Source organism: Lagopus leucura, unplaced genomic scaffold (assembly GCF_019238085.1).
Source record: "Lagopus leucura isolate 7727_CA_CO unplaced genomic scaffold, USGS_WTPT01 Super-Scaffold_100027, whole genome shotgun sequence".
Classification (NCBI taxonomy): Eukaryota; Metazoa; Chordata; class Aves; order Galliformes; family Phasianidae; genus Lagopus; species Lagopus leucura.
The window spans coordinates 4,830,268-4,857,639 of NW_024962278.1; the positions used below are offsets into that span (position 1 = coordinate 4,830,268).

The following is a 27,372-nucleotide window of genomic DNA, read 5'->3' on the forward strand; positions in this document are numbered from 1 at the left end:
TCTGCAGGTAAAGTTCTGCAGTAAACAGGTGAACTACAGAGACTACCCTTTGTTGATTTTACTGTATAAAGCCAAATTAAAAAACTTTGGGTTTTTTTTCTGCTTAATGCAATTGAATATAACTAGTGTGAAATCCCTGGTATCTCAATTTAACTGTGTTTTAAAACCATAGATATTTGGTTCTGCTGCCAGAATTTAAATGATGAAGCTTTTTAAAATAATACATTAAAGCTGAAATCCAGAAACAGAGAAAGATAAAAGATATCTGCAGAGAGGATAGGTTCTAAATATTTATTTATTTTTAATTTTGAACCACGGTAATTCCACATGCAGTTCACACTGCACTCTTCCATTTCATTAGTATTCTGGGTGGTCAGGATGTGCCAGCTAAATACAGCCATCCTATGGGATCTTTCTGTAGTCATAGCAACTGGTTTGCAATTTCAGGAACCTGCACAGTGGAGGTCTGGCATATCTGAGAGCACAAGGTAGAGTCAAGATACTCACTAATTAGTCTATGTGTTTTTTGAATGGCTATACATTCAGCAAATAGACTAAGAGAACTCTGACTATTTTCAGTCGGTTTTACACGACCAGTGAATTGCTGATAGTTTCAAGAGTTACAAGTCTGGCTTCCTGCAATTCCTTCCAAACACTCAGCATTAGAGCCAGTCCAGCTGGATAGCAGTAGCTATGGGTAGAATCATCAATAACTCCTGTAAGTTGTGAGAGCACTGTTAATGAGTTACTGTGCTGCAGTATGAGATGTGACAGTCTCAAGCCTGTGATAGTTGAGTAGAAGCTCACTGAAATCAATGAAAATCTTACAAAGTCATCAGAATGAGAGCTGAGTTAGGCAAAAAGAAGGATGAAATAATGAAGGTGAAGAAGGGATTTCATTATCATAGAATCATTAAGGTTGGAAAAGACCTTGAGGATCATCTAATCCAGCCATCCACCTCCCACCAGTATTGCCCACTAAACTATGTCCTTCAGTCCTCCAGGGACTGTGGCTCCACCACTTCCTGGGGCAATCTGTTCCAATGCCTCACCATTCTTATAACATTCTCCAAGATGTACGTACCTAATGCCTCTGAATTTATTTGAAAGTTCTAGCTGAAATGCAGTTCATTTTCTCAAGCACTGTTTACGGTGAAGTCCAAAATAAACTCATAAATAAATCACTTGGATTAATCGTGTAGATCTTTTACTCAGAGATAGATCTCAAGAGCAGAAAATGAAGTAGGCATCATGAAGAAGGCAAAGTGCTACGGCCTAACAGAGACTGATAGATAAAGAATCCTGAATATCTTCACCTTCTAGTAAAAATTTAGGTGGTAAAATACTGTGACATGAATAAGAGAGACAGTGAACATATGAAATCCGTACTGATTCAGATGACAAAGCCATAAAAATCATTGATCATACATGGAAAGATGTGTACAAAATATTCAGGATGCTGGAGATTAATTTCAGAACAGATCTGAGTTACCATTTTTAAGAAAAATTAAAAGTCAGTGTAGTCATTTCTTTCAGGTTCCAAATAATATTGACAAATATATCAAGAGATATGTAAGAGAAAATATGAGTCAAAAAGGAAGGATAACTGTTAGCTCAGTGAACTGTGAGAAATGCACAATTTTTCAAGGTTTTAAGGAAAGCATGCAATATATGTGAAATCCAGGAACATTTATTTTCTTATGAAAATCATGTATATGACAAAAAATTTCACCAAGGGAGTGTAAAACTTAAATTATTTGCTTTTCAAAGCCAAATGTCCATTTTTTAAAACCAAATCATTGAAAAAAGTAACTATACGTATGTTAAATATACGTTACATATACCTGTATGTATGATAACAGGGGCTCTGCGTGTGATGGTGGTTAACTCTTTCAATCTAAGAGAGGTACTGTAAATTTTACTGTAGCCATGACTGAGGAACTGTAGTCTGCAGGAAGGACTGAAGTATGAAATGCAGTTGGAAATGCACTGCCACAGAGTGGTTTGCTCACCTCCTGCTCACACTGGGAAGGGGGAGAGAACTGGGGAGAATAATAAAGGGTTGAGATGAGAACTGTTTACTGAAACAGCAAAGAACAAGAAGTGTAATAGTAGTGATAATAGCATTTAAAGGAAGTCGTTTTTAAGAAAACTAAATTTGTTTGTTTATTATACAGGATTCTGAGAAGTCCGAAGTGCCATTGCTCAAGACTTGTAAGTCACTTATTTAATTAACTCAAAGACACCCACGTTTTTAGTGAAAGTAAAGTGTAGGGCATTGAAATTGAAGTCATGTTTTTATTTGACTTTGATTAGATAAAGAAAGGCATAAAGTTTAAGTTGGAGTTCTGCTTCAGTATGGTTATTTCAGTGCATGAGACAGGTGGTGTGTAGGTGCAGAAGGCTACACTAGCTGTTCCAATGTCTGCATGATTATTCTCCACCAGTGCACTGTAATTCTTTTAAAATTATCTGAATGAGCCTGAAAGAAGCTACAGAACTTTCCCCATTGTTCAGATTCATGAAAGTAATCTTCCTTAAAAAATAAATCTATATGCTTTTCTTTCTTCAGATAAGCAGTCCTTCTAATTTTTAGAGAGGTCTCCTTTTCCAGTGCGAGGTATAATGAGTTGAGCAGTTTTCAGTTCTCTCTTAAAACTTTTGGAGTTATTGTATGCCTGAAACTTATGCAGTGTTGCTTTCAAACTGTCAAGGAGCAGAATTCCTGACATGAAATTGAGTCTAGTTAATACTGTACTGAAGCTAGCAAGCACTGAAAAATATGAGGGATCATGTTTATTTGTATGAATAGTGTGTCAAAATATAATCTCTGAAAACAATGTGATGACGTGGAGGTCCAAGACATTCACAAAAATGGTCTGGAGACCTTGAGGCAATAAAGCTTTGAGTATGTGCTTAACTTAAGTATACCTCAGTGACACCTATCACTTCCTCTGTGCTCCGAAAGAGAAACAAATATTCTGTATTTATACTAAAAAATATTAACAGTGCTTAGTTTTATACAGTGTTTGATCTTTTTGATGTGCTTTGCCAGTTTTTGGTCCATCTCCTTGTTGTGTAAGGAACAATGTGACTGCTTCTTCATCCTTCTAACGTGTTTCCACAGTAGATGATTAGTTGAATTTGCGCTGTGTGAATTTTATCTGTCTAATTTATGCATTAAGGTTGTTTCTGAGGATAGCAAACAAATGAGGGCAGACATTGTTGGTAGGGTCATCATCAGCCAGATGCCTTGGAATTAAATCTAAATTTTCAGTATTTTTGCATCCCAGCTGTAACTCCCCAGCACTCCTGATGACACACTTTCATGCTAGTCAGTTTTCCCATGAGATGTGTCCTGGCAATCCCATTTCTCTCTCACGCTTCTCTGTATGTGCATGTGTTAATGAAAATAATTAAACATATTTATTACATGCATTTTATATGCAATTCCATATTTTAATGTTTGCATATCTATAGCCGTATGAATTTAATATATTTAATTACATATTACATATGTAAGGGCTGCTCTGAAGTAACACCTCCTGTTTTGTTATGTTGGCTCACGACATCTGAGGCAGATGTTGGTGGGTTGGCAGTAGATGTTGAACCTTCCCACCAATTTCCATCACATGTTGTTGCTGTGCAACAGATGGCAGCAGAGGGACAGTCTGATAAAATGGTGTCTGACACAGAAGTGCGTATGAAGCAAAGGGGTTGAACTGAATTCCTACAGATAGAAAAACTAGCATCTGTTGACATTCACTGACACTTGCTGAATGTTTATGGAAACCAAACTGTAGATGTGAGTACAGTGAGAAGGTGAGAGGAGCATTTCAGTGGTGGTGAAGTGATGTGAAAGGCAAGGTGCATTCTGGATAGCCATGCCGATTTTTTGAGTGCAGCATGTAGGCTCTTGTTCATTGCTGGCAAAAATGCAGACTAATGGTGTGACTGTCTTGAAAAACTGTGTTTTGTAGCTGTGAGTTTGCTCTCTCAAGTACTGTTACTGCAATCTATATGTTGTACCTTCAACAGCAATAAGCAGGGGACATTACTATTGGAATGTATTTATGTATAATACAATATTATTTTTATTAGACAAAAATTTATTTTCTGAACATAATAAATGTAAAAAAAAAAAACAACCTCTGCATGCAGTCTGGAACTTACAAATTATTATATGAACTTCTAAACAATGTTAAATTAAAGATGTAAACACATAAAGAAAGAAAATATGCTGTGTGTTGACCTATATTTTAAGAGTATTATGCCTGCTATTTCATTATTGCAGCTATCAAATTAAAACAAATGGAAGATCGTTTCTACCATTTGTAACTCCCATAGATAATAGAATATTTCCAGAGGTGAGAGTCAACACATTGAATTACCATAGAAATCATTAAAAGAACCACCAAATAATGCTGTGATCTCTCAATTAGTTTCATCTTTCTGAATTTCTTTTGTGATTATGCTTACTGTTGCTTATTTAGATTTTTTTGCTTTTAAGAAGTCGTAATCTAACCCTGAAATTTAACATCTTTTCACTAACAGAAATGTTTGTTTTACAGCTGTTGTCTAATGAAATCTAGGGCAAAATGAGAAGAAAGTTAATTATCCACTAAAGTGAACTATCTGCTGCTAATTCAAATTGCCTCCTTTCATCAGATCCAAGGCGCTCCAAAGAACAAATATTAATATTTCTAGAATAGAGGTATCTAACGCAAAAGATTTGCTAATTAATTAGTCTTTTCTTTCTCTTATGTTTACATCTGAGATAATTAATGCCATGAAGAAATATTCATCTAAGATGAAGAATTTTATGAAGTACTATTTTGCACAGTGACATAAAACAAAGTGTTCTGCACTTACTTGCACGTGAAGGAATTAACAGCCATTAGGTATTAAACTACTGATTATAGGTGTATCATTCTATTACTTTGTTCTATGATTCTGAGATCGTAGCAAACAAAACCTTGTTGTTTTTGCTAATTTGTTAAGATATATTCAGATTCATTTAAACATAGCATAACAAACCTTTTTCTGTAAGTAATATAATACTACCTGTCAGGAACAAAAACCTTCATTAGTTCCTTTAGTCCCCAGTGCTACCTCCTTTTAAAGGCCAGCAAGCAAAAATCCAGTCCTACAGTCCCAGTCCTCCAAGTCTTGCTTAGATTCTCTACTTCTTCCGTATTGTTCTGTGTAATAGAATACGAACTGTCTGAGCAGAGGGAAGCTGGAACTTCAGCATATTTCCACAAGCAAGATGTGTGAAAAACGAGGCCAGAACCTTCAGAAAATCTGAACCGTTAGAGAGCTGCTTTAGTTTCATATTAATTGCTTAAGTTCCCACTGTCAGAATTAGCTGGAGTTCAGCAGTACTCATGGTACATTCACCTTTTCCAATAATTGATTTCTGTGCAGTAAGGTGACCAATAGCATCTATATGATGAGCATAGCACCCCTTACAGAGTTATATATGGCCATGACTACTGTCTTCGGCTCCTTTTCATAGGTCGTATCATAATTTATGTTATGATGGTAAAAGTTGTTAATTGTGTCAGTGACCATATATTTGGAGGGCAAAAATATCATAAATGAGGAAATACAATGTTTAAGACCAGGTGTTCAAAAGAGTAAGAAAAAACTCTGCTTAAGGAAAATTTATTCTTAAAATAGTCATCTAAAAATCATAATCAATTCCAGAAAGAAATTAAGCAAAAATGTACCATGCAAAATCAAACCAGGATGTTTCTCCCTGTATGTGGTATATGCCTGCATAACTTAAAGATTTCCCATGTTGTATTATTTATTATTACCAGAACTTTAGGAAAGATATATGCATATACATATATATGTATCTTTCAAAATGCTGATCATCTATATGGCAGAAAGAGAGAACATATCAAGACATATTAACATTATTAGTTGATGTTATTTTTAAATACCATTTTTTTTTCTACTAGTTGTAATGAATTACATGATATATAGATGCAAAAAATTGTACAACTCAGTAAGGAGTTACTTTGACATGGTACATTAAGAAACAAAGTGATATAATGCTTGAGCTACATAATGGAATCTGCATCATTTTTCTTCAGTATTTTTCCTTAAAGTATGAAATAAGAAATATGATCTTTCAGTATTTCCATAATTTTTATAGTTTTACAGGGGAAAAAAAAAATACTTTGAGCTACTTTGCTCAGTATTTTCAAGGAAGATGGTTCTGTGTCTCACAGAATCACAGAATCGTAGCGGTTGGAAGAGACCTTCAGAGATCATCGAGTCCAACCCCCCTGCCAAAGCAGGTTCCCTACAGCAGGTCGCACAGGTAGGCGTCCAGGCAGGTCTTGAACATCTCCAGAGAAGGAGACTCCCCCACCTCCCTGGGCAGCCTGTTCCAGTGCTCCGTCACCTCACTGTAAAGAAGTTCTTGCGCATGTTTGTGCAGAACTTCCTATGCTGCAGTTTCCAGCCGTTTCCCCTTGTCCTGTCTCCACTCACCAATGAAAAGAGTCCGGCCTCGCCGTTCTGCCCCCCACACCTTAGATATTTATAGACCTGAATCAGGTCCCCTCTCAGTCTTCTCAAGGCTGAACAGACCCAGTTCACTCAGCCTTTCTTCATAAAAGTTACTCAAAAAAAGTCTCAGTTACAGTTGGAGAGGATCATTCCAGGGCTGGTCAAACTACTGCAAAGACTGCTGTTGATTAGACTGCCGAACAAAATAAAATTAAATGTTTGTTTTCGTATTTGAATCTGTCCAAATCTTCTTCCAGAAAAAACTGTTTTCAAGAATCAGTCAAGTTTTCTATGTATTTACTTGGTGATTATCTCATGTAGAGTAACTGAAGAATTACTTCCATAATATAGGATTCAGAGGCTTTCTGGAGGATGATGCATTTGTGTTTCCCATATTACAACTGATCTAGCAATACCACAAGCTATTCCTCCCCTCGTTCTTTAATAAAACCTCCCCAAGTGGTGATTACATTTTAGTGGTTTCATTAGCATCACTCAGTTTTTATGCTAGGTTTGCCTTTCCTCATCACTTAAGAAAAATCTTGCTCTTGTTGCTTTCTCAGTCCCCATATGCTGCTCCTCAACACACAGCACTTTCAATTTGCAGCAGGAAAAAGGAGCAGGAGGAGTATTATAATATTTGAACTTAAGCTTCTAGTTCGGATTCTGTAAACTGTTTTTGAAGAATCAAAAGCAATGAGACCTGTCTGTCTGCCTAAATACTGCAGATTTTATCCTGCTTGCAATGGTGTTGTTAATGGCAGTCTCCAAACTACTTCTATTCAGAGCCATGTCACACTCCTAGATAAAGGGTGAAAGGGTGGAACTAGTAAATATGCTGAGAATATGGTGATCAGGGAAGAATTTTACATCACTGTAATAATAGAAGAGGCTTGTCAAACTTAAGCTATGACTTTATTTTGCCTTCTTTTCTGCCTTGAGAACACAAAGAGAAATGGCAATATTTTGGAGGTTAGATTGAAATCGTGCTACTTGAGAAAGCTTGAATTAAACCTCCGAGGAGCTTCTACTTTTAAACACATTGCTGTACTTTGCAATTTGGAAAAATAAGCCTACCTCTGCACTGCAGTTAAAAAAGATAAGTAAAAATAATTTTAAAAAATCTGAATATACATAAAATAACTTCAAGATGTCAAGCCATCTTCTCTGTTGGGTGAGAACTGTAAGTAGATGTTATATGCTGGATTATGATACCTTTGTTTGTTTTTTCAAAGGTATGTAGGTGAGTGATTTCTCAAGTTTGGGATTCACCCCACCTCTGTGTAACAATATAGAAGTCAGTCCAAGGGAATTGGCTGTTCTCTGTATATACCAATGGAGATGTTTGTTTCGTTGCAAGAGATTCACCAGATTGAGTGAAAGCAGGAAACTTCAGGTGGGAGAAACACAACATAAATACATTTTTGTGTAGGTTGTCAAGTCATTAATCAAAAAATGTGCACAAAAATTATGTTGGTTCCAATGAAAAGGCTATTGCAAAGGCTTTCAGGTGCAGAAATTTCTTACACACTGGATTCCCAGTGAGATAACAGTTCTGGAGCTGGAGAATCTGTATGAGATGCGAATGATCATTTGTTCTCCTTTATCCTACCTTGGATAATTGTATTATTTGTTCACAAAACTTCTTTCCGCTGTATTTTTGTGGTTTAGTCTTCTGCAGTGGACTCAAACTTGTCCACTTGTTGAAATGACTGGGTGTACATACAGAGATCAGAACACTTGGAATATTCATACTGGAGAATGAGTGAGGTTGGCAGTTTCTTTAATCCATTTTCCCTGCTGAAAGCAGGATCAACAAAGTGGCCTGGTCCAGCCAGGTTGTGAATATCTCCATGCACAAAGGTGTCATAGCCTCTCTAGGCAAACTGTTCTAGTATTTGATAATCCTTGTTGTAAAACATTTATTTCTCACATTTAAATAGAATCTATTGTATTTCCGCTTTTAATTATTTCCTCCTATGCTATCATTGGATACCATTGGATATCAGCCTTTTTTACACCATCATGTGAGGGATTTTTATACATTCGCAAGAAACCCCTGAGCCTTCTCTTCTCCGTCTTCTCTAAGCTGGCCTGTCCCAGCTCTCTTAATATCTCCCTGTATATCACATGCTCCAAGTCCTTCATAATCCTATGGCCTCCCTTTTTCTTTTTTTTTAATGTTGGCTTTTAGTGAACTTATCTGCTAGTTACACAGGCCTTTTTCATATATTTGGGAAAGCAAGGGTAGATTGAGGAAGCCTTTAGATTACAGTTTCTAGAAAGAGACTCTAATTCAGATGAATAGCAAAGAAAATGGCAAGAGAATGTTCAAAGAGAACTAGGTAGAACAATGCTTCATGGTTAGGTTAATTGGTATGGATGAGAACTCTCTCAGGTTTAAGCACTGAGTGTATCTAAATACTAAGAGAATTGTGTTAGAGTGTACATTTTTTTATTGTGTACATAAAATAGGTACCATGGTGATTGCATGATGGCAAAAATGCAGAGCTAATGGTGATAGAAAAATAGTATTTTGTAGCTGAGAAATTGCTCTGTCAAATAATGTTATTGTTCTTTTTGTGTCTTTTCACTATGCATGGAAATAAATAGGAGGCATTACTTTTGGAGTGACCTGTACTTGCTCTGTAACTCTGTAGTCTCGATTGCTCCTGTATATTGTTTTACTTATTAAGATTTCAAGTTCTAACTGGGTTTTAATTGGCATAGTTCTATTAAATTCAATTGTTTCTTTGGGGTTTAGGATTAATAAATACGCAGGTCTCCATCACGGTTGTTTTCCTTTAGCTAACTAATTATACAGAAACTTCTGTCACTTGACCAAGTAGTATGGAAAGCTCAGTCCTGTAATTTTTAAGTTTTTGGAATTTCTCTACTGCTCAGTGAAGATCAGACCCTTGCAGAGGGATTTTCTCTGGAACTTGGATGAATTAATCATCTAAATCCCACTGACTGTAAGTGTATTGGGTGCATAAATTTCACATTTCTGGAACCTTTCTTGAATAGTTTCTAAAAATCTGAGTGCTAAGAAAGCTGTAGTGCACCCACAGATCCCATTCATGCTGTTTCTTTCCAGTTCTCAAATTTCACTGTGCCAAACAGGTGTGTATAAAATACATGTAGATATATGTTGGCCTGCAGGCTTGTGTATGTGTGCATTCATGTACGTCTATGTAGACACACACATTGCCTGCATACCTAATGCCCACCTTACTGCTCCTAGACAACAAACAGGAGTTTTTTCTGTAGTTTTCGGTAAAAAGATCCTTTGTTAATGATCTATTTATAAATAGATTAGGGAAATATATCAGGCATGCGAAGAGAGCAATGTAATTACATAGGACTGTGTTATTCAGAATTCTTTTAAAAGCTGTTTTTGGAGTGCTCTAGAAAATCTTGAATGGTCAGTTCCTCCAAAAGTCTGCAATAAAAACAAATCAGTGCTCATATCTTTTTACAAGTGTTGGTTATTTATGTGACCTGATAAGAACATGTTATGCAATGCAAAGAGACAGAATGCATCAAAACTGGAGGCATCCTAGTGACTATCCATATGTTTTCCACCCACTTAAAGAGACTGTATATAAAAAGAAATAAGCTAAGTAAATGAACAGTGGTTATGAATAGATACGCTTTCTCTAAAACAAGTTGTGCAAAATTTCTCACGGAGCAAACATAAAAAACAAATTGGCTTCACACTGCAGAACAGGATGAACTCTGCATTACAAAGAATCTGTAACTGGTTATCCAAAATTTTAAATACAGGTACTTGTTAAAACTTCTTGAATATTCAGTATTGTGGATATTGGAATGAAATGTGTATACATTCAAAATCTATTTTACATTTACTAAATTAGATTTAAGCTCTTATTATACCATCTACTGGCAAAATGGATTGTAGCTCACTATGTGTGTTTATGTGTGTGTTTTGCTTTCATGGATAGTAAAATTTATTTAATGGAGGTAAATGAAATTTATCACTTGGAAACAGGAAGAGTAATATACTTGAACAGCATTACTGATCAGACATATATCATTGCACATTTTTATTTTGTTCTGGTGCCAGTGTGAACTCTTTGCCAAGGGGTAGCATATGTCTGGTATTTTGGAGGTTGGCTTCTACATGGATAGGAAAGCAATATGAAACATCAGTCTGAGCACAGATTTTAATTTACTGTCTCTTGGGAGTGCAGCCTCAAAAATTGTATCCAGAAAATTTAGCTCTATGGGCATCACACAGAATGATTGAAGTGGGAAAGAACCTCTGGAGGTCCCAGGGAGAGATTCTTTATTAAACTGTATATGAGAGCACTGCAAAGTAGTGATTACAAGGCAAAGTATTTGGCGACAAATGAAAAAATTATGTGTAAAGAAATATTCAGCAGCATTATGCTGTGACACAGGGGTAACAGTAATATATTGTACAAAGAAATGTCTACAACATATGAATTTGAATGAAGGTATCATAAAGAGAAAAATCCCACACAGTTCTCACTCTCTAATGCAGTCCTTTGAGAACCAGCAGAGACTTAAGGACTGCTTAGTTCTTTTATACCGTATATTTCAGTTGTACCTTCTACCTTGGCTTTTTAAGAACCATAGAACCAGAGAATCACAGAATGGTAGAACTGTAGAATAATAGGGGCATGGTTTTAAACTGAGGGGAGGTTTAGGTTAGATATTAGGAGGAAGGTTTTCACACAGGGGGTGGTGATGCACTGGAACTGGTTGCCCAAGGAGGCTGTGGATGCCCCATCCCTGGAGGCATTCAAGGCCAGGCTGGATGTGGCTCTGGGCAGCCTGGTCTGGTGGTTGATGACCTGCACATAGCAGAGGGGTTGAAACTAGATGATCATTGTGGTCCTTTTCAATCCAACCCATTCTATGATTCTATGATCATCTAGTTCCAGCTCCTGCTGTGGGCAGGGTTACCACCCACTCAATCAGGCTGCCCAGCATCCCTTCCAACCTGATCTTGAGAACCTCCAAGGGTAATATATTCACAGCTTCTTTGGACACCATCTGTTCAGCATGAACAATTGTCTGTGTTTTTCTACACAGACAATTCAGCATACCTATAGAAATCTGTCATTTGCAGCAGATTTTAAAAAGAGAATGGGGCTGACAAAATTCTGAGTGTTATGAGTATGGAAATCAGCTGTAATGGGATTTTGAAAATTTCAGGGAACATAAAAATCAAGTATGTAACCTGAATGTGTTCCAAACATACTGAAGTTCTCTTCAGATTTAGTACTTTTGTGGAATATATTATGGATTGACTCGTACATGTCCTGAACATAGCACTGGTGGTGAGAACCATCCAGTTTATAAACTCAAATACTTCCACCCCTGGAAATCACTGTCAGTGAAATATTTGGATGAATGTTGATGAGGATCCCACAGAATAATACTAAACATCTGATGTTAATGCCTTAGAGAAATTGAAAGGTTTAACCCTGTTGTGATCAGTGGGATCTTCCTTTAACTTGTTCTCTGTCAGATCTCTTTCTCACTTTGAGAGGATTCTGACTCCAGCTCTGGATTATTATTCTGTGTTGCTGTTCTTCCTTTGGATGCTTATTATATGGTAGAAATTGTACGCAATAATTCTGCTCAAGTTAAGGCATTAGTTTGTGAACACATATCTTGAAATTGTGAACGATTCCCTCATAACGTGGGTCAAGAAAACCAAGAATTCTTCAAAGGACATATTTATGATATGAGTCATTGAGAATGTACTGAACTGCAAAGTCATGGTGCCTTGGAAGTCAGATTTCCCAAATTCATATTTCATAATTAGAGAACAAGACCCTTCTTCCATTGTTATTATCAGACATCATTTCTAATTTCACTAGATCTTTTCATAGCACTTACATTACCTGAGTAATGCACAAAACTCACACTGGATTAGCATTGCCAACTGATTTATTAAGTTCAGCCTTTTTTATTCATAACTTTTATCTCAGTAGGATAATGGAGAACCAAAATAATTAGTTCATACATTCAACTTTGCCAGTAAAAACAGTACATCTGTCCCATCACAAAGAATATGTGTCAAAATGAATAAAATTTACTTAATGGGATGAAAGATAGGCAGCAGCCTGGTGTGGCCATTTCTCCTGGCCATACAAATTGGAAACTGAAATCTTGTGTGCTTGGGAACCGAAGTACATGAATTCCTTTAGAGATGGGGGTCTTGGGGAGTGGTTCACTGATGAAATGATTGTTGCTCCCCAGCCTTCCAGTGCAGGAGGTCTGCCTGAAGGCACAGCTGAGACCCAGGCTGACAGTGATGCTGATCTCAGTACTCTTTGCCTGGGGATTGGGATTTACAGCTGACACTCACATTATTATGTCATACTGTTATTATGTCATATTTTAGCTAGTATTATTTATTTGTTTTTATATTTTGAAACAGATCTAAAGAAAGCCAATTGACTGGGATTAATTATTGGTTGGTGGTAGCGATGAGCGTTTCAAGGTACAGGAGAAGGCTTTCACATCCTTTTAGTTCCTCAGGCAAATCTATGCTTGTGTGCCGTACTGCCTTCTCAAGCAGTGATAGTCTGTTACTCTGTGTACACCTGTACCAACTTCCAGGTTTATGTTAATAACTCATGAACCTCAGATTGCCTGGAATAAGTTTTTGGAAATAAATCTTTGTTTAATCCCTGCAATTTCCTATCTGGTTGTTTTGGAATTTTGTTTTGTTGCACCCGTTCCCTCAAGGATGAGCAGCAACCTCTGCATCAGAAAATAAAAGCTGTCATAGAGAACTGGTAAGAAGAAAAGCTGGGGCAGACATTTTGTGGCATGAGGTGTGGGAGCAGATGGCTCCTTCAGGGAGATTTACTTTCCTGGAATATGATGGATAATTCCAGATATGTTCAAATTAAGTCATTGGGCAATGAGAACATCTCCTATCCATGCTACACTAGAAGAGGCTGCCTCTTTTAAGCCAGTACACTGGTAGACCATTGACTTCTGATAATATATTACTCAATATTTTTTGCATATTGCAAATGTTCTCATTATTCACGTTTCTCAAGTGTAAGAAGATTCTCCACCACTGCTGCAAATTGATTGATGCTTTATTTAATTCACTACTGGTTCCCATGTTATAGTCCTTCTACCCACGATTTCTTGCCTGACCACTGAGCTGGCAACTACACACCTGTGCACGTACCTCTCCCAGGCCATTGGTTCAGGTGCAGCTGAAATCATTGTTATGGGTGTGTTCAACAAGTCATATCACACTGTCAGTGCGTATTTTCTCCCCCTGTCCTTCTGAGGAGAGGAAGTAAGAAAACAGTGTGGTAGAGTCTGGCTGCCCATCAGTTGCTAAGCCCTCACTCTCTTCTTGAAGTTCGCATTAGCTGCTGAACTGTCTTGGGTCTTCTCAGTATTAATGGATAACAAATTTTTGTAAGGTATGTTACAAAAGCAGAACACAATGGGAGCAGTTAAACAGAAATTAACCTATCTGAAGAGTCTGAAAGAGTTATTGGTGGCTGCAGTCAATTCTGGGGCTGTTTAAAGCAGCATATCGTTAGCAACAGTACTGTGTTAAACGGTGCTGCTAACAACAGTACATAAATCTCATTCTGAGGGAGTTTTAAGCTCCTCCTTGTCTTTTGCATAAACCTGAGACTTTTTTGGAATGTCCTGAAGTTGAGAAGGTGAGTAGCATAAGTGCAGCAGTGGGTGATGGATGGATAGCTATGAAGCCCACAGGCTGCAGCCCGATCTTTCAGATGCTCTGTTGTAGTGGTGGCCAAGGAAGGTGGCAGTGCCAAGTTTTCCGTAGGTGTCCATTCTATATTCATTTTACTCACCATCATAAACTGCAGCAATTGTTTCTAAGGTTGTTGTGGATCTACTTGTGAATGGCAAGCTACATAAATTTGAGTATATATATATTTAAGCTATCTTAGTAATATATATTTTACATATTTTTCTTAATTTTTTGTTTGTTTGTTGTTTTTTTAAATTTCTGGGGCTAAAATATACTGTGAAAATATAATCATTTCAGACTTGTAGGAAACAGTGTTGGTACTATATAGAAGGTACAAAAATATACTTGGGAGTACTGCGAAGGGTAGAACCAAGAATGCCAAAAAAGATAACTATTTCATACATACCAAACACGCATTTGTGCTTGATAAGTAGATGAGTTGTTTCACAAAGTATCGCTTGTCTTTTTTACAAGTGAAATGCACGTGGGTGACAGAAGCTTCACAGGGATGCTGTGAAATCCTGAAGGCTTTGAAACATTTGCTCTGAAACAGGGAATCTTGCAATTCAAAAGGGTATAGAACGCAGAGTTTTGTTATCCTATGTGTTTTAGGATTTTGTTAATCCTGTGTGTTAGCTAAGTGATTTCAGTGAGCTGTGTGTTACCCAGTTTACCTGTATGACCAGGTTGCAAACCTGAGGTTAATCCTGCCTACATTGAACATCAGCTTCTAATTAGACATAGAAATGAATGGGCTGTATTTCCAGACATTCCTACACAAGGTAGATAACTCCTGTCCCTGAACAGGATGCTCTGAACATCACACTGCGTGCCTGCTTTCTCATTGTTGATCTGGCCAAACCACAGGCAAGAAAAAGGTCAAATCTTTCTTACCCTTATTTCTTATGTTGTAACTGAATTGAAAATGGAGATGTTTTCAGCCTTCAATTTAGCAGATTAAACTGGTGTTCAATAATTTGAACTTCTGCCATCTCCTTTCTCTCTATTGTTGCTCAGTCACCCTGAAGGCTATCAGTTGTTGTAGTAGAGTTCTGGTCATAGTGTTACGACTGACATTGAAAAATTATGTAGGAAAATATTATTACTGAAATAAGCAGCAAACTTATCTTTCTGTTATCCTTTCCATAAGCAAATGCCTGCTATCCCACTAATCTGTGTTTATATCAGGGAACCTGTGCTCAGTAGAAGTACAGTTTATTTACATTCCTGGCAACATCTCAGCTTTTTACAGTCTGCATGAGAAATTTCCTTTAGAGAAATTCTGAAATAAGCTGCTACTAAAATGGAGTCTAGCTTTGACTTACAAAAAGTTGCAGTATTTAAAATGCAAATTATTGAATTATAAATGTTTAGAATGTTCAGGATGAGGGAAAAGAAGTGGTCTGTGCATTAGAATTATAAAGCTGTGCAAGCATGTATTGCAAATTCTTACCTGCTTTCCTGAAGATTATATATGCGTGCTCATACTTTTTCATTTCTTTGCTGGCACAAAACACCTTTGTTAGGATTTTAAGATATGATGTTATACATTTTATGTTATTGGAAAAAAATCTAGTACACGCTGACGATCGGGAAAATGAATATAAATGGTGTCACCTTTAACAAATGCTTTCTTGCATATAAAGCAATAGTTACAGGATTTATGCAATCAAGCTTTTCCAGTATAACAGTGTTTTTAACAAGATTTGAGGGTCTAAAATTGACAGTTATAATTAAAGCTCTGTGAGCTGATACACTGATATTTACTCACTTCTGTCATTAAGTCTCTCTGTCACAAAGCTGAAGATACACACTCTGAAATGTGTTCTTTTTTTTTTTTTCCAAAATCGAGTATATTTGTTCCAAATAGGGATACCAGCATTCAGATCCTGTGACTGCAGTGACTGCTCAGCAAACAATAGAATGCACCCAAAAATGTTTCATCTGTCACTCTACTGAAGTGATCATTCCCATTAGCTTCTTTTTGTGTGTGTGTTTTGTTTTTCTATTATATTTGTAAAGCTCTGATTAATATTCTATCAAAGCCTATTAAATTAGATTTTGGTGTATATTTGGTTTCTGCTGTATCAGCGGTGTTTTTTTTTAAGCTGAAATTCTGTATTAAATAAAAAGAGAATTCAGGACAACAGCCTTCAGGGAGTTTGTTGACTTAGGTTATACAGAAAAGCAAAATAGCTAAGAAGAGCTGGAATATTTTATTTAACAAATGATGACAACTATGCATGAAATGGTATAATATAATGTTATGTAATTCTTTACGTTGCTATGTTGCTATATCATTTGTATCACAAATTATGCCTTTCAAGTTATTCTGTCTGAAGCTTAAAGGACAGGTTGCTATAGCTCAGTGCCTTGTATCCCAACATATTTGGCTCCAGACCTTATATATTTGGATTCAAGTAGTATTAATAAAGAAGTTTGACAAGTACCTGAGATAGCATGAGGATTTAATTTTACTACTGCATTAATTTTAATACTGCACACATTTTTCTTTTTTCAGAGATCACCAGAAGACATGGAGAACCTTACCTGGACTGCATACACCTGCATTAGAGTGTAAAATGGAAGATCGCATTTTACAGGTTATCAATAAGGTACTTAGCAATTCAAGATAGAAAATGGTTTCAACTGAAAAACAAAAAACAATCAGCAGTATTTATTTTCCCTTATCCAGAGGCTCTGAGCCTTTGATATCTGAACGATAATAGTGTTTACAATTTTATTACATATTTTTAATCTAAACTTTCTATAACATTCTACCCTGCTATCTCCTTCCCTAGTTTGCAGAAACATATTTTCTCTATTACACCTGTTTCCTTATTCAGCACAGTTAATAATTTTTCTTGTAGTCATCTAACTTCATTTGTATTAGGAATTAATGAAATATACCTCTAGGCTGTCTTCTCACTAGCTACAACAAAAAAAGAGACCTACTTCAGCTCCTAATGAATCATTCCTTGTTTGGGGGAATGCACAGTACAGTTCACTGAAATTCCATTAAAACATTTGATATCCATTAAAACTGAAAGCACAAGTGTATTATGTTTAAATGCAGAATAAGACAGAGTGGGCATATAAAAAATGAAGGAGCACTTACAAAAATGATTGAACCTCTTTCAAAAATTCTAAGGCTTACTCTGGAAGAATTCCAAATGTTGTGACCGACCACAACCACCTCTTAATTTTCAATACTGTGACCTGTCATAGTCATTGCACCACTGTATCCTGAGTATCAGCACTGATTCTTTTGCAAGGTTGTGTATGCTCCAAGTTCATCATTTCAATGTCTCTAACCTACTGTGCTTTTATACTGCCCAGGTTATCTTAGTGTATATTTTTAAGGTTAAAAAAAAATTATTTAAACAAGTTCCTAAAATATCAGATTTACATTTTTTTCCCATTTGCAAGCCTCAAACCAGTTACTTATATTTCTGTGCATTCATTTTTAGCTTTTCCCTTTATAATGAGTAGTACAAATATGTAATTAGCTGAAACTCACCTGAATACACCTCGAAGACTTATGCTGTTCCATATGATGATGACTTTAAGAATTGGATACTTAGTCTTTTGCTCAAGGTGAAGTCTTTGACAAGAGAAAGGTATTAATTTAAACACTGCCATTCTATTTCCCAGTCCCTTACAGCTGCTTAAAAAATTTTTGATGACTGTGAGAAAAGGAAGGAGAGGGAAAGAGAAGGGACAGAATGCTGATCAGTTAGGGGAAGAAAAAAAAAAAAAAAAGAAAAAAAAGAAAGATTTTTGTAAGAAAGCTGGATTTGAAAAATTTCCTTACCTGAAAATGCAAGAAAGCTTTTGTGGTTTGGTTAGATTTATGTGTTTAAGCCAAAAATACTGGAGTTCTTTCTGTCTGTGCTATCAATGGCATGTATCTCTTCTTCTTTCTCTCAATTTTTTTTCCAGTTTCTCCTGGATTAAAACGTACAATATAAGGTGAGTAATGGAGTATTAGATATTGGGAAGGCTCACCATGAAGCTTGCCAGAACCCAGTAAAATGGAGAGACAGAAGACTAGATCACATTAAAATGTATGCACAAAGCAGTTGCACGGAAGGAAGTGAATTTCAATCTTCGTTTGTAATTCTGGAAAGTGGAGAGTTTACTGTAATACATTGGTGAAATACTGAGGAGTAACACCAGATGCTTTGGGGATTTCTGAGAAGAAAGCTTATGAATCATAAAAGTTGGCTGTCATTTCTTGCCAGCAGATACCTAAATGTGTACGGTATGTTTAAAAAAAAAAAAGAAACCTAGGAATCTTTGACTGTGGAAAATTGGGTCATTGCTTCAGCTTTTCTAAGTCTCAGTGAGTGGTATTCCATCCCTCAGGGGTGCTGACCACACCACACCACTTGGCATCATCTGCAAACATGCTGATGGTGCACTCAGTCCCACTGTCAATGTAATTGATGAAGATATTGAAGAACATTGGTCCTGTTATTGACCCTTGAGGTACACTGTTCATCAGTCATCTCCATCTGGACATTAGGCCATTGACCACCACTCTCTGGGTGTGAACTTGCAACCAGTTCCTCGTCCATTGACCAAACCGCACATCAAATCCATATCTTTCCAATTTGGGGACAAGTGTCAAAGCCCTTAGTGAAAACCAGATAGATGACTTCAGTGACTCTTCTCTTGTCCATTGTCCACCATAAAAGGCTGCTGGGTTGGTCAGGCAAGACTTGCCCTTCGTGAAGCAGTGTTGGTTACCCCTATCAGCTCCTTGCCTTCCATATGCCTTAGCAGAGCTTCCAGGAGCTTCTGCTTCGTGTTCTTCCCCAGCACGGAGGTGAAGCTAACAGATTGGTAGTTCTCTGGGTCTTCCTTTCCATTCTTCTAAAAATGGGTGTGATTTTTCCTTTGGGGTATCCCAGAGTCCTTCCCAGCCCTCACTTCTCTGGCACGAGGGTTGAAGAAGCCATTCTTCTCTGGCACTTCCCTGCTTGGGGACACAGGCCACATACTTACTCCGCTGCCTTTCTTCTCTGCCAGAGGTCCAGGAAAGTCAGTGGACATACAGCACTGTCTGTGTTACAGTGGGCAGGATGGGGTCACTGGCCATATCAAAGTTGGCAGAAGGTGGGTGGTGGTGGCAACAGGTGGGGCAGGCCTACAGCTGGAAGCAGAGGTGGGATGAGTGCAGGGGACGAGAGGGGAAGGGGGGTCACCACCTCATCTTCCTGCAGGGGCTGAGCCCTCGGCCCATCTGTAGGCTGTGAGGGAGCTGTAGGGCTTTTGCCTGCAGCTGCAAAATTACTTCATTCCCTCTTTCTCTCAGGGTCCGTGGAAGAAAGTCTGCAGGAGAGGACCCATCACTGCTGGGCCATGGTTTGCAGAGTACTCCCTGTCAGGCAGCACTGTGACCACCATGAAGCAGGACATGCCAGGCATGAGGGAGTAGAGTGACTGACAGCAAAGTACCCACACGTCTGCTGGGGAGAGGTAAGTGGGGCAGCCCAGCCCAGGGATGGGTCACGTCTTCTCTTAGAGAATATTTGTCCATGCACTGCTCTTACACTGAATAATAGGAGATGTTCAAAGTTTGTACAAGGAAAAACATTCAGGTTTAATTAATTCAACACATGATAAAAAGTATGAAATAATCTTCTGCATATTCTTTGTACTGGAGACAAGATTTGGTTGTAACATTGAAAACATAGTTTATTTAATGCAAGACCTCGGTATTTTTGTGTGATGATTTAATCAAACATGCTGAAGTTGGAAATCTAAAGGTTTCAAATAATTCATTTTAATTACTTAGGCGTCATTTAATCAAAAAATCTTCCATGGTAATAATTATCATTATCGGTCCTTTTCTCACACATACTTAAATATTTCATATATTAATATCAAACTTGATTACCGTACTTCCTGAGAGCTACAAGCTGCTGCATTGCAGTTGCTGAGGTAGTGCTATCTGAACGGCTCAAAATGAGCTCATTTGGGTATTGGAAGCCAGCAAAACACTGGTAACACACCTGTTTGTTTGGGTTAATATAACCTATTAAGAAGCATGATAAATTAGTCTCTGTGGAGTTTCTTGCTATCGCAGTTTGACTGCTTCTGGAACCCGAAGTAGAGCATTTTATTTTGGCTGGCAAGCTGCAATGATAATGCATCTCATAAATTCCGAGTCTGGAATAATTCCTCAAGAAATAACAGAACTGTTTAGCTGTAAAGACAAACAGTTGTACTGAGGAACCCCTTGAGTTTTTCTAAGATTCTCAGAGAAGAGCACTGAAACAACTCAGACAGCACAGCTGAGACCATTTTCAAAGCAGAGGTAATATTTGATTTATGTCAATAACTATTTCTCTCTATCTTCAATCCCACTCGGAGCCTTGTCTGGAGTGTAGCTCAGCCTCAAGGTTCTGGGGCCTTCAGAAAGGGGTATCAGTGTCCCTGAGAAGTGCAGACAAGAAACTGAATTCTGGTCTTGTAAAACTTGCTAAAGTTTGTAAAAATTGTGGTTATTAGAGACCTATATTAGTAGCAGGGTAAATGAATTCTTACCACAGTAATGTAGATTACTGATGTCAACAAAATAGCCTTGTATGAAAACAGGGTCCAAACAACGTGCATTCTTGTTATCAAAAGATTGCAGAAATATCTGGTGTGTTATGCTCAGTTCTGAAAGTTTCCTCAGACCCTCTCAGAACCCAACTTGCTTCACTGTATTCAGTCTCTTATTTTGACTTTTTCTGTCTGTATGTATAAAGTGGTCAACAGCCCACCTCCCACTCTGTAGGGCAGACTGAATCTGAATTTGTGAGAATTTTTCTCTAATCTTTATTCATATCATTTTATCTAATCCTAGGCCATTCACAAATTGTTGGAAACACAAGCCAATTTTTTACTGAGCAGTCTCCTTGGTGCCAGATGTGGTCCTTTCACCATATTGGTGTCTGGCAGCTATAATTAACTGGCATTTTGAGGGCTAAGGGAAAAATAAGGGTAAAATTCTGAGTTTATTGCTTTAAGTAGACATAGGATGCAGTATAATTTCTACCAGTCCTGGAGCTCATATCCAGTGGCTTTCATTGTACTGAACATGTTGTGGTTCTGTTTTGTTCCTCCAGGCAGTAATAGCTCAGCATGAGATATTCTTCTTGTTTTCCTTTGTAATGTTTGGTAGCGTTTCATCCTGCAGTCTCTGTAATGGAAGGCAGATTTGACTGTTTTGGACTCCCACTGGATTTTAAATATGTTTTCATCAAGTTTGTTTATGAAGTACTTTCACAACAATAACCTTCTTTTACAATGACTTCCTTGTTCTAGATATGTGAAAATATTTTTATGTTTTGTGTCTCTTTCCAAATCCTAATCAATATATTTTGGTCCACAACAATATATTTTCCTATCTGCACATAAAGTTAACAAGAATTTTTGTACAGCTTCCTTCTGTATACCTGCTAACTGTTTTTATGAAGCAAGGGCTTACTGCTTGGAGCAATACATATATAGTTAGGACTTACAATATGACATTATCCAATCTATTTTAAGCGTTAGAAAATAAAATCTTCTATTAATATCAGAGACCATATGAATATGCATTAACATTAAATTTCAGTGCTGAACTACCATTTTTTTCAGTAACTCAATACAAAAGGTTCAGTGTTATGATTTCTCAGTTAATGATGAAAATCAGTTTTGATCATGCTGTTACAAAAATAGTTGGCATTTAAGTAAGCAGTGAAACACTCTGTTCTCTATGATTTTTTTAGCTGAGAGAATGGACAAAAGCAACTACATTTCTTGAGTACATTGCGATATAACATTTCCATAGAGTGACCTTCTTGACTTAGAATAGAAATAGGATAGATATTGATAGCATGAGCTCATTTAAAACTATATGTTGATCCTGAAGAAAAAGAAACTTTGTTAAGAGGAATTAAGGTTGGGAAGATAAATGACTGTTTACATGGGTTGATAGTGATGGGACAAGAGAGAGTGGTTTTAAACTGAGACAGGGGAGGTTTAGGTTAGATATTAGGAGGAAATTTTTCTCACAGAGGGGGGTGAAGCACAAGGAGGCTGTGGATGCCCCATCCTTGGAGGCATTCAAAGCCAGGTTGGATGTGGCTCTGGGCAGCCTGGTCTGGTGGTTGACGACCCTGCACATAGCAGAAGGGTTGAAACTAGATGATCATTGTGGTCCTTTCAACCCAGCCCATTCTATGATAAAATACTAACCTTTTGGGAAAATGCTGCAGAACACCTTTGTAGCAAATGCATAATGGTCTGGCATTAACTGCTCCTTAAAAGAAACATCAGTGGCCTAAAAACCTGGAAATCTAAAGTTTAGGAAAAAAAATGCTAAAAATGTGAAATCTTATAGGATATTGAACTACTGAAACCGAAAATAAGATTGTAAATAAGATTTTTTTGATAATGTTCAATGTATTGGAGTAGCCAGTGGTTACACTGGTAAAGAATAGTCCAAATCTTGTCAGTGATCACAGCTTGCTGACTGCTTACATGCACTGGAGGTGACAGCATGGCTCCTTATGTGAGAATATCATAATTCATTCATGAAGTTGACTGACTTTATTGAAAGTGATCTGGTATTATGTTGATTCATATATATATTTTTTTTTTCATTTATTATGTAATTATTTAGATGCATTTAGAAATAATATTTTAATGGTAAATACCACGATGGTGGCAACGCTCTCAGTAGTCTTTAACCCAAAAAAGTCAATGAGCTGTGGCACTAAGCAGAAAATGATGAATGAAGGTTGGGAGATTGTCCTGGATGATCTCAGAAGGGTCTTACCTTCAACCTAAATGCTTCTGTGATGAATGAGATATTGAGAGCTATGACTGAATAGTTTAGGGTTTGGGATTTGCTTCATAAACTTAGATGTAATGAGGAGAACTGCCATAATGACCATGTGGCTGGTGCAGAACAAGCTCTGTCCTCTGATGCCTGAGAAGCAGGGGGCTCAGCTCCTCACCTGGGACCTGTAGCAGTCTGCTAAAGCACTTGTTTCTTTCAAGGAAGTGCCCGACTCCTCTCCATTTCCCTTTCTCTTTGATATTCTGCAATTAACCAATATTTGAACCAACACTAAATCCTCTGGAAGGGGAGTTTAGCCCACAGCCCACACTGCATCCTAGCAGCTTTACCAATTTGGTACTTGATTTCAAGAAATTCTCATTTAAAATATTAGAATAAAAACATGCAGTTATTTAAAAGAGAAGGAAAAATGTACAGTAATTTTCTTGGAGAAGGTTTTTATCTTAGAGCTGTCAAGATTCATTGACGTGAGTGGAAAGATGGTGGCTCAGGTCTCCGCTGAATGGAAATAGTAATAGGAGCAGCAAAACAGCTTATGCCACTCTTCTCCTGTGTGTGTTTCAAAGAAAACTGGGAAGATATGAAATAACACACACATCCTGAAATGATTGTACATCTGAGGATATCTATGTTTAGGAAAATTAAATGCTTTTCATCTCTCAGCAGTATATATCATGGTCAGCACATCCAGAATTAATACGGGTCCAGAGAAAGCAAACATCTGAGCTCAATCAAACTGCCAATTCAATCCATGACTATCTTTTCTGTCTTTTCTGTTTGTTCTTGTTTTTTGTGTGGTTTTTGTACTGTTTGCATTCTAGTTTACATTCAGCCTCTAGAAAGAAACGTATGTTCAGCATTCAGAAAAAGGGAAGATTAAAAATACATATGCACCTAAGAGATTCATTCCTTCACCAAGAGTCCTTAATGATTCCAGTCACGTTAGGCCCCTTTTGGAGTTGTAAGGGCTGTCACTCACTCTACACCATAGCCTGGTATTTGAAAGCTTCTTGCTTGCCTCTTGACATCTCTCCCTCTGTTTGACTTGTTCAGCTTTATTTCCTTCACAGTAACATGTGGCCCCAAGGAATTCATTCTTTTCCTACCTATACTCAACTTAAGCCATTTAAGTTCTATTTTTCTTGAAATCTGCTGGATTTTTTTAAATTTTTTTTTTTTTTTTTTGGTCAGCAATGAAACATTATTTTCACCTTGAGGACTTTAACTCTTAAAAGTTTTGTTACTTGTTAGTAAAAACACAGTCAGATTCTTTCTGTTTTCACTTCAATGCCTTATTAAGTGAGAAAGTTTACTGTACAACCTTCTTAGAATACATTAATGAAAATTAATTCTCTGTTAAAAAGTAAATTTTCCAAATTATCCTGCAGAAGCTTCCTGTATGGGGCAGTTTGTTTTATTTTACATTTCAAATTAAACTAACGAGCTTGTTCAAAACTGCCTGAAGTTGAAAATTGCACGGTGATAACTCTATTAAAAATTAAAGTGGGAAAAACTGGGAGATTTATAAAGACTTTAAAGCCTGAAGCTTGATAGTATGGAGAGTTCCTTTAATCTCAGTCCAGCTATTGAGTTTCTGTTTTTCTGATCCATATTTATAAATTCTAGTGCCATCATAGTCTGGTGAACATAGTGCTATTCACCAGATTGGTGATGCAGATTGTAGTTATCAAGTTGTATATGATTTGTTGTGCTTACCAGGATTTATCAGGTCATAGAGGATATAAGTGAATTGCTACTCAAACAGCTAGGAAGTAAATTTTTCTCAAAGCCCGTGACCAGTCTGTAACCCCTTCCATCTGAACAAAGAGCAGCTGATGTTCCTCCTCTGATTGTGTAAGGAGAGGTGGTTTCCCAGGAGATCTCATTAGACTTGATTTATTCAGCATTAATCACGTACATTTCTTCATCAGATCTTTTGCTGAATGTAGAAATGTCAGTAATGATAGACGTAGCAAACTAGAGGAGATTTCTGCAATATTGTGCCTATCTAATTAATCTTGGTTGGTGCTCCAGAACTGCATATCTGCTAGGGTAATAATAAGATTAAGAACTAAGTTTTCATGTAGAAAATACCCATCTACAAATGCAGAGTCTAATGCAGTATAGTCAGACTCTGAAAATGGTATAAATATAATGTAGCTTAGCCACCATGAAAGTGATCATAGGAAAAAAATAAAACCATAAGATAATGATTTTCAGCCATCAACTCCCAATTTTTCATATGAAATAATACTCTATACAATTTTTCTATTCAAAAAGAACACCACAGCCTTGCAAGGATGCAGACATGTATGGTATGTAAAGTATTCATGGGGTGTTAACTAGAAGGCCCGTTTGATGCAGACTGTGCTCCACCAGGGTTGCGTAAACAACATTTTAGAAATGGTCTCTATTTCCTTACAGAGATGATGTCTGTTCCCTGGAGATTTCAGCAAGAGTTAGTTGTTAAATAAAGGCAATGATCCTGTTGCAGTTTAAAAGCTAATATCTCAGAAAGGAATATCTTAATGCACACTTCTTTGCTACAGGTGACAAACCACAAGATTTCATTCATGCTGGGCCCACCTAAACAAGATTTCTGACTTTCTACAGTTGGAGCAGTGGTTCTTTAGCACGCCGCTGGGAAGCTACCAGAAGTGATTTGAGTCAATTAGTCTGCCCTTCTGAATGAAATATTTGAATTTCATGCACTGGTTTCTGAACAAATCCTGATCTCTGCTTTATTTGAACTCAGTCGTTGTTCTCTAGACTTGCTCTGGAGTCCCTTGGATAGTTTCCAGAGGGTGTGCTGACTCTTAAGTGGGAAATTAGGGTTAAAAAATAAGGCTTTTCTTATTTTAAAATGAATCACAGAGATTTGAGATGAAAGAAAAGACTCTTTGATTTTTAGATTTCCCTTACAATTTTTTTCAATTCAATTGCTTACTGGTGTGTTAGAAAGGGAAAATCTGTTTTGGGGTCCACTTTTAAGATGTTCCATGAGGGCACATACAGACACTCATAGACATGTAGTGTGACTCCTGGCATTTAGAGGGTAAGATCACTTGGGTTGGCCAATTTCCATTCCCAGCAGAACTGCTGTGTGCAGAAGGGGAGGCAAAGGTACTTGCCTTTCATTACTCTGTCTGCATTATATAAGTGTGGTCCCTCAGCTTGAAGCTGCTCTAAATTTTATCAGCTGTGCAAGCCCTTGCACACCAAGTAACTTCGTTTTCCTTTTTATCTATCTGCAGTAGTTCAAGCGTGAAGTATAGAGTTCAAGCATGGTTCTGTGTCACTTGGGTATTCACTCTACAAGGCAGAGAAAATCCAATCATCCAATTTAGCCATTAAGGATGCTTTGCAGAAGTGTGACAAGAGAGCATGACCATTTTATCTTTTCAGTGAGCAAGCATGGATAATTTCTGGTTGTAGCATCCAGTACTCTCAGTATTTTAAAGTCTAAAACATATTCTAATTTTGCTTATTGCATTTCTTCATTAGACATAAGGAAGATAATCTGCTTTAACTGTTCTTCAGAATGCTTTTAAAACATTTGTTACCTTGCAAAGATACATAAAATTCTGTAGGAGCAAAAAGGGCGCGTATAGACAGAGTTCTTGCACTCCGCTGCAAGCAAAGCGAGAAGTGAAAATAGAACAGAATGACTTTTCCTTAACCAAATGGTATTTGGTTATAGAATGGTATTTGGTCACAGAAAACAGTATTTCTGTGATTATCCCCTTTCCTTTCTTGCAGTTCAGCCTCAACTCACTTCTTTTCTTGACTATCAGCTGACTTTCACTCTTTGAGTCTTATAGGAGGAAGATCTGAAGTGCTTTTATGCATATAAAGTGTATAGGTACTGATCTGCAAAGCAAACGATAGCTGTTTGCTTATGGTGCTCTGAAGCGGCATCCCCTAGGTTTATGCTGGCAGTGCTGACAAACTATTTTGAGCTGAAATTTCTTTGCTGTGTCCATAGAACCAATTAACAAGTAATGCTCAGGGATGAAAACAGAGGGTTTTTGTCCTCCTGTGGGTCAGTAATTGTCCAAAAGAGATAAATGTGTTTTAATTTTGTGCCTGAAGCCTGTGACAATTAAATTATAGTATTAGAGGTCATTACTCCCTTACCTTGGATTAACAAATAAAAATCACCTTAGAATGGGAAGAAAAGGCTGTGTGGTTTAAATGCCTTTTAATTTCAGTTAGGTACATTTATGTCCCTAATTAAAGAATTGCTTTC

The 27,372-nt window shown here is 37.2% G+C and overlaps 1 long non-coding RNA gene across 4 annotated transcripts in view; it reads left to right on the forward strand.

Annotated features, from left to right (window-relative positions):
• LOC122185150 overlaps positions 1-27,372 on the forward strand; it is a 254,379-nt gene that overhangs the window by 152,923 nt on the left and 74,084 nt on the right. For 3 of the 4 annotated variants that reach the window (XR_006180763.1, XR_006180760.1, XR_006180762.1), the window contains 3 exons: positions 2,178-2,214; positions 16,803-16,896; positions 19,602-19,765. This is a non-coding gene — a long non-coding RNA (uncharacterized LOC122185150). Of the gene's footprint in view, positions 1-2,177; positions 2,215-16,802; positions 16,897-18,223; positions 18,254-19,601; positions 19,766-27,372 lie in introns of all 4 variants that reach the window. The other variant, XR_006180761.1, reaches the window with a different exon arrangement.